At 38.8% G+C, this 6514-nt stretch overlaps 1 long non-coding RNA gene across 1 annotated transcript in view; it reads right to left on the bottom strand.

Annotated features, from left to right (window-relative positions):
* The window catches only part of LOC148214227 (uncharacterized), a 36056-nt gene that overhangs the window by 27752 nt on the left and 1790 nt on the right, over window positions 1-6514 (bottom strand). The window lies entirely within an intron of this gene.

Below are 6514 nucleotides of genomic sequence, written 5' to 3'. Positions count from 1 at the left end.
TACACTAAATAATACATTTAAACAAAATACAAGTTAGTTGTTTGGAGGTACTGCAATATTAGGTTCATGAAAAATATATAGTAGTTTTTTATTTTCAGATTTTACACTTGGTTTATGAAGCAAATATATTTGTACTTCACACACCTCATTCCGTCATTGACTGATTATAGAACTGTGTAGAAAGAACTCTATATCCATTTTTCACCCAGTTACCTCTTTTTAGATTTACTGTGGATAACTTTTAGCTCCATCTATATATTACACCACAGGCACCACAACAGAATCATGAAACACTTTTCTTGCTCTGTGTATCTCTGCCATGTCATTTAGGAAATTTTCAACAGGTTTGCCAATTCCTGTTGTGGAACAATTAGTACATTAAATGCTATAATTGGCAGATTTCAATTATAAATCTGTTGCAGTTATTTTACTTTCATAACTAAAGTTATGTATCTCTTGATCACTAACAGTTTTGCAACTGTGAAATTACAAATTAAATAGACAAAAATATGCTGCTCATGCAGGAGAAACAAGGAGACATTACAGAAAAATTAGAAGGTATCAACATTTGCTTGCATCATGTAAACACCAGGATTCTTAGATTAATCTAGACGTCCTTCTCTGAGAGAGTCTCCTCTCTGCTTCATGTTTTATTTTTTTATGACTATTGAAAGAAACCACGTGGGTGGTTGTAGTGTAGACTGGCCTTTCCCAATTTGCTGCTCTCCAGAAATACTGTACTGGGGCTGTGACTCCCAACATTTCAAGCCAATATACCAAAAGGCTGGGAACTCTGGGAGCTGCCAAACTGTTTGGCTGCCAAACTATTTGGAGAAACAAAACCTGGAATGCAATGGTTTACTCTGAGTTCAGAACAAAATTCAAAATGTTTTAATTTCATGCATATCCATGATGTGAGCCCAGCTAGGGTGTAGCTTCCTGTCCAGTCAATGCTGAAGTACTCAGATTACAGCTACCATTATGTATGCTAACAGTACAGTGTTATTTATCTATGTATTCATTCAATTTACATGGGTGCCCATGGTGATTCTGGAGGGCTAATAAAGTTATTCTTACAAAAATTTGGTTGGAGGCACTCAAGAAATTGGGGGGGGGGGAGGGTGAATAAAGAGAAGTCCCTGTACGAAGAATGGCTTGAGGTATGGAATGTTAAGGTTTTGACAAATTGTCAATTATAATTGAGGGAAATCCCAGGAATAAAGGATAATTTGAGGGATCATGTCTGTGCATGGTGGGAATCATTAACGTTGTGAAAAAGGAAAACAGACCCTCCTAGAAAAATTTGGCAACCTAACAATTTATGCCCATATTTTAAACTTTAAAATAAATCTGGCAGTACCATCCCTTAGTTTGTCATGCATTCCTTTCTGAATTAGTACAGTATCTGCTAGGGAGAAAGTAACAGCTTTGTTTCCTAGCCCCCAGAATGACTGCAGAACTAATCCTTGTTTATATAGGAGCCTTGATTTTTATTTTGTTTTTCCACTCAGCAGAATAGGCACTCAGGACTGACTGTCAGCAGAACAGCTCTTCAAAAACTGAACGCAACAGGACCAAATTTGGTGGGGAGAAGCTGGCAAAGATGTTTGCAAATGGGCTGAATCAGCCCAGGTGCTACAGAAACTAGTTTTGTGTGGGGAGGCAATTGGCCAGTAGCTCAGAATGTTGGCAGCTGTTCCATTCTAAGCCCTCCCCACTGACCATGTGACCCAGAGCAGAGTATTCACACAGATACAACATGACGCCAGATACTTATCCTCACACAGATGAGACACATTACTTAGCTACACAAAAGTGCAGATGCTCCCTGTGGTAAAGGGGTTGGAAAAAAAATTTAGAAGCTCTGCTCTGCTTGCTTTCCCTACCTTATTTAGGTATGGATACACTGTATTTTGTGCACAATCTCCAGCAGGTGGTGCTATAATATTCTAGGCAAGCTTTAGCAATGCTACAGCAAGGAGTTTGCATTACGGATTACTTTTTTATATATACAGTTGACTGGATTACTAATGCTGGATCCATTCCTTCCAAATGTGAATCCTAGCCTGGATAGTCTTTTGGGCATATCTGTTTGCAGGCTAATTAATTTGGCACCATATCCTGACAATTCTGGATAATCATTTATGCCTGCACTTGAAAGATTTGCATATTGGTTATTTAATTCTAAGAGGTATTAAGAGCCTATAAATAATAGCTCTCAAGGTGACATACAAAAAATTTACAACCATATAAAGCAGAGCAAAGGCAGCATGATTCATTCAATTAAAGGCATCAAAGGCTAAAATGGATAACAACAAAGAAGAAAAATAGAACCATAGATCTAGAATACTAAGCTAAACAAAATAGCAAGAATATGTAAAAAAATTAAAAGTCCTTTAAAATACATTCCAGTGTGGCCAGCTTAACTTATTAATACCTAAATAAAATACAACATTATTAAGAGAAATAAATATTAAAATATATTGAAAAATCTAATAGAATAAATGCATTGCATCTGAAAGGTTAATACTGTTTCTGAGCCTTTCTGGAGAAGAAATTCCGTGAATATATGGAATTGAACTACTTTATTTACTGAATTTATTGTCAAAGATTAAAAGATACACACACACTATAAAGAAAGTAAAAAAAATCAACACATTAGGGAAATGGAAATGGTGGTAAACATTAAAAAGTATTAATTTTCTAGAACCAATATATAACCAGACCATTTGAGCCTAAGGGTAATTCAAACCAGCAGCTTCACACCAACTGCATTTCAATACAACTTTTGTAGAAATTTCAATAGTCTGACATGTTAGTAGAAAATATACTACCTCTATTTTAGGCCAGTTCCGAGGGAATATTCATTCAGAGTGCTAAGAGTGGAACAAGGGATAGTATGGCAAAGTGAGCAAGGCTTCCTTGATGGCTTCATCCAAGCACAGAGGCACTCTGAATACGGGATGTTGCTGAGCCTGCCCTTTAAGTGTAAGGTATTAAATCTCACTAGTGTAAATACCCTTTGATGTGAGATTGGGAGTATATTAGTGGAACAGTTGGGGATGGCAAAAGGTGTAATACAAAGGCCCCCACACTAATAGTCAAAAGCTTTGTTGTGCAGGTCCAAGTCAAGGACTCTCTGATCTTTAACACAGCTTTCTCTAATTAACAAGGATTGGGATGTGAAGCTGCAAAAGCACAAATCACAGGCTTTCACTATTTTCCAGCAGGAAATAAACTTGTCAGCAAGAATAGACAGGGTCAAAGACTTAACACAGAAAATTTATTTGGGAACTACTAAGAAAGCTGTAAGTTACCAACTGATTTCCCTCAGCTGGTAGGAACATATGGAGAAATGAAGATGACTTCATTGAACAAATAACAGCATGTATTCTTTCAAGTACCTATTAGGATTCTGCAACACTTTGGACTCTAAGGAAAAAGTACTTCAGAGTGTGTAGCACCTGTTTACAGCTTCTTAAGCCAAACGTATCTTTTCCCAGGATCGCATTGTAGCTGTGGATGACAACTGCACAATCCCAGGAAATGATGCAGCTGCTTTAGGGTACTGCTGGCAGGTGGTACTTGAGCCCCTATGTTCTCCAAAGAACCTGAATTGTGCCAGGGCATAGACCAGAAAAACTGGTGATTTCCTTGTAAATACCAACAAGAGCAACAAGTACAATTTGAACTAATTACACTTCAATTACTATAGTTTTTCAACACTATTAGCCTCCTATACATAACAATACTATCAGTGTTCAGGAATCATGGTCAGAAAAGGCTTCAAGGGCCATATAAATGGGGTTCAGGGGTTGCCTACTCCTGTTTTGAGGCAATTAAAAAAAATATTCACAAGTGTGTGGAGATGAAACTATCCATACACATAGACACACCCAGTATAAATAACAAAATCACAACTGTATCATCCAGAAAATCTCTCAATCCACCAGTCTCTAGTTTCAATAGGCCACCCATCCTTGTAAAGGGAGAACGCCACTGAGAAATTAAACTTCAATAGGCGGTGATCCAACCATGACTAATGAATAGAAATCTATATCTGCAGATCACTAGTGACCTGTCCAACTGAGAAAACAAAGTTCAAAGTAGTCCTGATTCAGTCTGGGTTGATTGCAAGTCAAGATAATTATGTCTGTGATGGCAGAGCTGCCCTCGATGAGGAAGTCCTATTGCAGGTCCCTCAGGATAATCAGCTTGAGAGTCCCAATATTGAAAATGCTACTACCTACTCACGAAGGCTGCTGCAGGTACACTGGTGACATCCCAACCAAATTTGAGTGCCCAACACATGATACATAGACTCCAAATTAGCACAGGCCCAAACTAGAGGCCCGGAGAGGGAATCTCATATGAACAAACATGAATAGGCTAACTTTGATTCCATACCCATTTGCAATGTAGCTTGTGAAGTATGTATATGCAGTTTTTTGTTTTTGAAAAACTGCATACTATTCTTGGAGTAGACATTCCATTATATTAACATTTACTATTCCTACAGCAGATGTTGTTACTATTAAATTTTGCCATACCACTTGTGCCTGTATCAGTGCACTGACACCAGCAGAGCAACTATTTGAAATGGTGTGCAAATTTCACCATTAAAAACTTCAGGTACTATTCAAACAATGTTCTGCAGGCACTACCTGTTAAAACATGCATTTTAAATGTAGCAGAAATCAGTTGTAATTCCTGAATAAATTAAAGAAAGATCAAGAGTGCTGGCAGCCTGCGCTTGGGAAATTAAGGGTGGTACCTTCTTGCTACCGTTCTAGTAGATCAATTAAACTGGTTACAAGTTAATGCAGGTCCCTGAAGCCTCTGGGAAGAAGGGGCTAATCATGCTAGCTCATGCTTTAAGGAAGAGACAGTGCTCCATGCTGACATAATGTAGGAATCAGATCCTCGTGTGTGTGGTATGGAACAGAGCAGTTGCCAGTTAACAGTATTTTCCTCTCAACAAGCCAAGCTTTGAATGCCAAGAAGTTATTAGAATTTCCATATCACTTTGGAGTGTTCAGGACATTATGTACTCATTTTCTCAACAGTCCTTATGACAACAGTATAAAACGACTAGGAACTGTGACTCCTGGTTTTCCCTGAGAATAAATCCAAATTGAGTGCTATAGGACTGCACCAGTAACAAGTTTGTTTGTTTGTTCATTAAATTTGTATGCTGCCCATCTCCCCCAGAGGGTGACTCTGGGTGGCTCTTTATGGAGGAAAAAGAGGAAGGGCTCCCCATTTAGCGTGTTCACCTCTAGCCACTATCCTTACTTGTAAAATACAGACATCTGCAAGTCGACCTGGTCTCCATACACTGTTTTGTTGCAGTGTTTACTTGGCTTGGTGAGTTGCTACTGCTTTCTTCTGGGGTGTTTTTTTCAGCTGCCCTATCTAGCCAACTGTCCTGAAATTCCCAGACTGTTTCCCATCCAAATACTTATCAGGGCTTACCCTGCCTAGCCTCAGCCAAGGTGTTGCCACCTGCTAAGACTCTATCCATATCAGAGACAAAGGCAAGAATGATACCTGAAAGCACATAAAGTCAAGAGGAAAGTATAACAATAGAAATTGTAGTGCTGTCATTTTTAAAATAAGACGTCCTAGGATTGAACTTTACTTGGATTTAGTTCTTCCAGCAGGAAGACTCCTTATCAATTGAAAGGCAGATGAGTCCTAGGTAGGGTTACCAGGTGTCCAGCAAAAGGAGGACATGCCTTCCTTTTTGTCCTCATATCCTCCATCCGGCAGGCACAGCTTTAAACTCAAATATGAGTATCTTGGAGTTGGGTTTTCTTTGGACTATTTTTATAACATGCAGCCCCACCCCGACCCCAGAGTATTAAGCCTATTCACCTGGAAGTCTGTCCTCAATATTTGAGATATGAGTGGTGGTGGCGGGGTAAATGCTGTTACAGTATTGGGGGAGGTTGTTGCTATTTTTCCCAGTGGTTTACAGTTACGTTTTAGAAACACCATTTTAAATCTATAACACTGCCCTGGAGCAAATCTGCCTTAGAGACACTGGGAAATTTAATAAAGCAATTCCTGGCTGTGTGCTAATGCTGCCCATTAAACATATGTTCAGGAGCTCATTGCCACAGGAAAAGTAAGTGACCACTTTGCTAACTTTCAAATCTGAAGTTGGCCCAACCAAAGAATGGTTAGTGTAATTGTTCCCTTAGCTATTTTTTGAGAAGGCTACTGGGGAAGCATATACTTAAGACTGAAGAATCAGAGTGTAGTTATTTCCAGATACCATTAATGACCCTTCAAATATATGTATATGTAAAGGCATTACAAGTGGTTGGCCCTACCATTAGGCAGAGTGAGGTGGTAACCTCAGGCAGCAGATGTTGGATGCCATGAAAAACCAGCTGATGCATTCCTATTTTATATTGTTGTTGTTGTTGTTGTTACTGTATTTCCCTCTGAAAAGGATAAGAGATGCTTGGGAATTTTTGTGGACCATGTGTCAAAATAACTCCACTAG

This window comes from Python bivittatus, unplaced genomic scaffold (genome assembly GCF_059951505.1).
Source record: "Python bivittatus isolate LINGU-HERP-01145 unplaced genomic scaffold, Pbiv_v1 ctg000700_np1212, whole genome shotgun sequence".
In the NCBI taxonomy this organism is placed as follows: domain Eukaryota; kingdom Metazoa; phylum Chordata; class Lepidosauria; order Squamata; family Pythonidae; genus Python; species Python bivittatus.
Note: the sequence above shows the minus strand (reverse complement) of the source record. Positions and strands in the feature narration are given on the sequence as shown.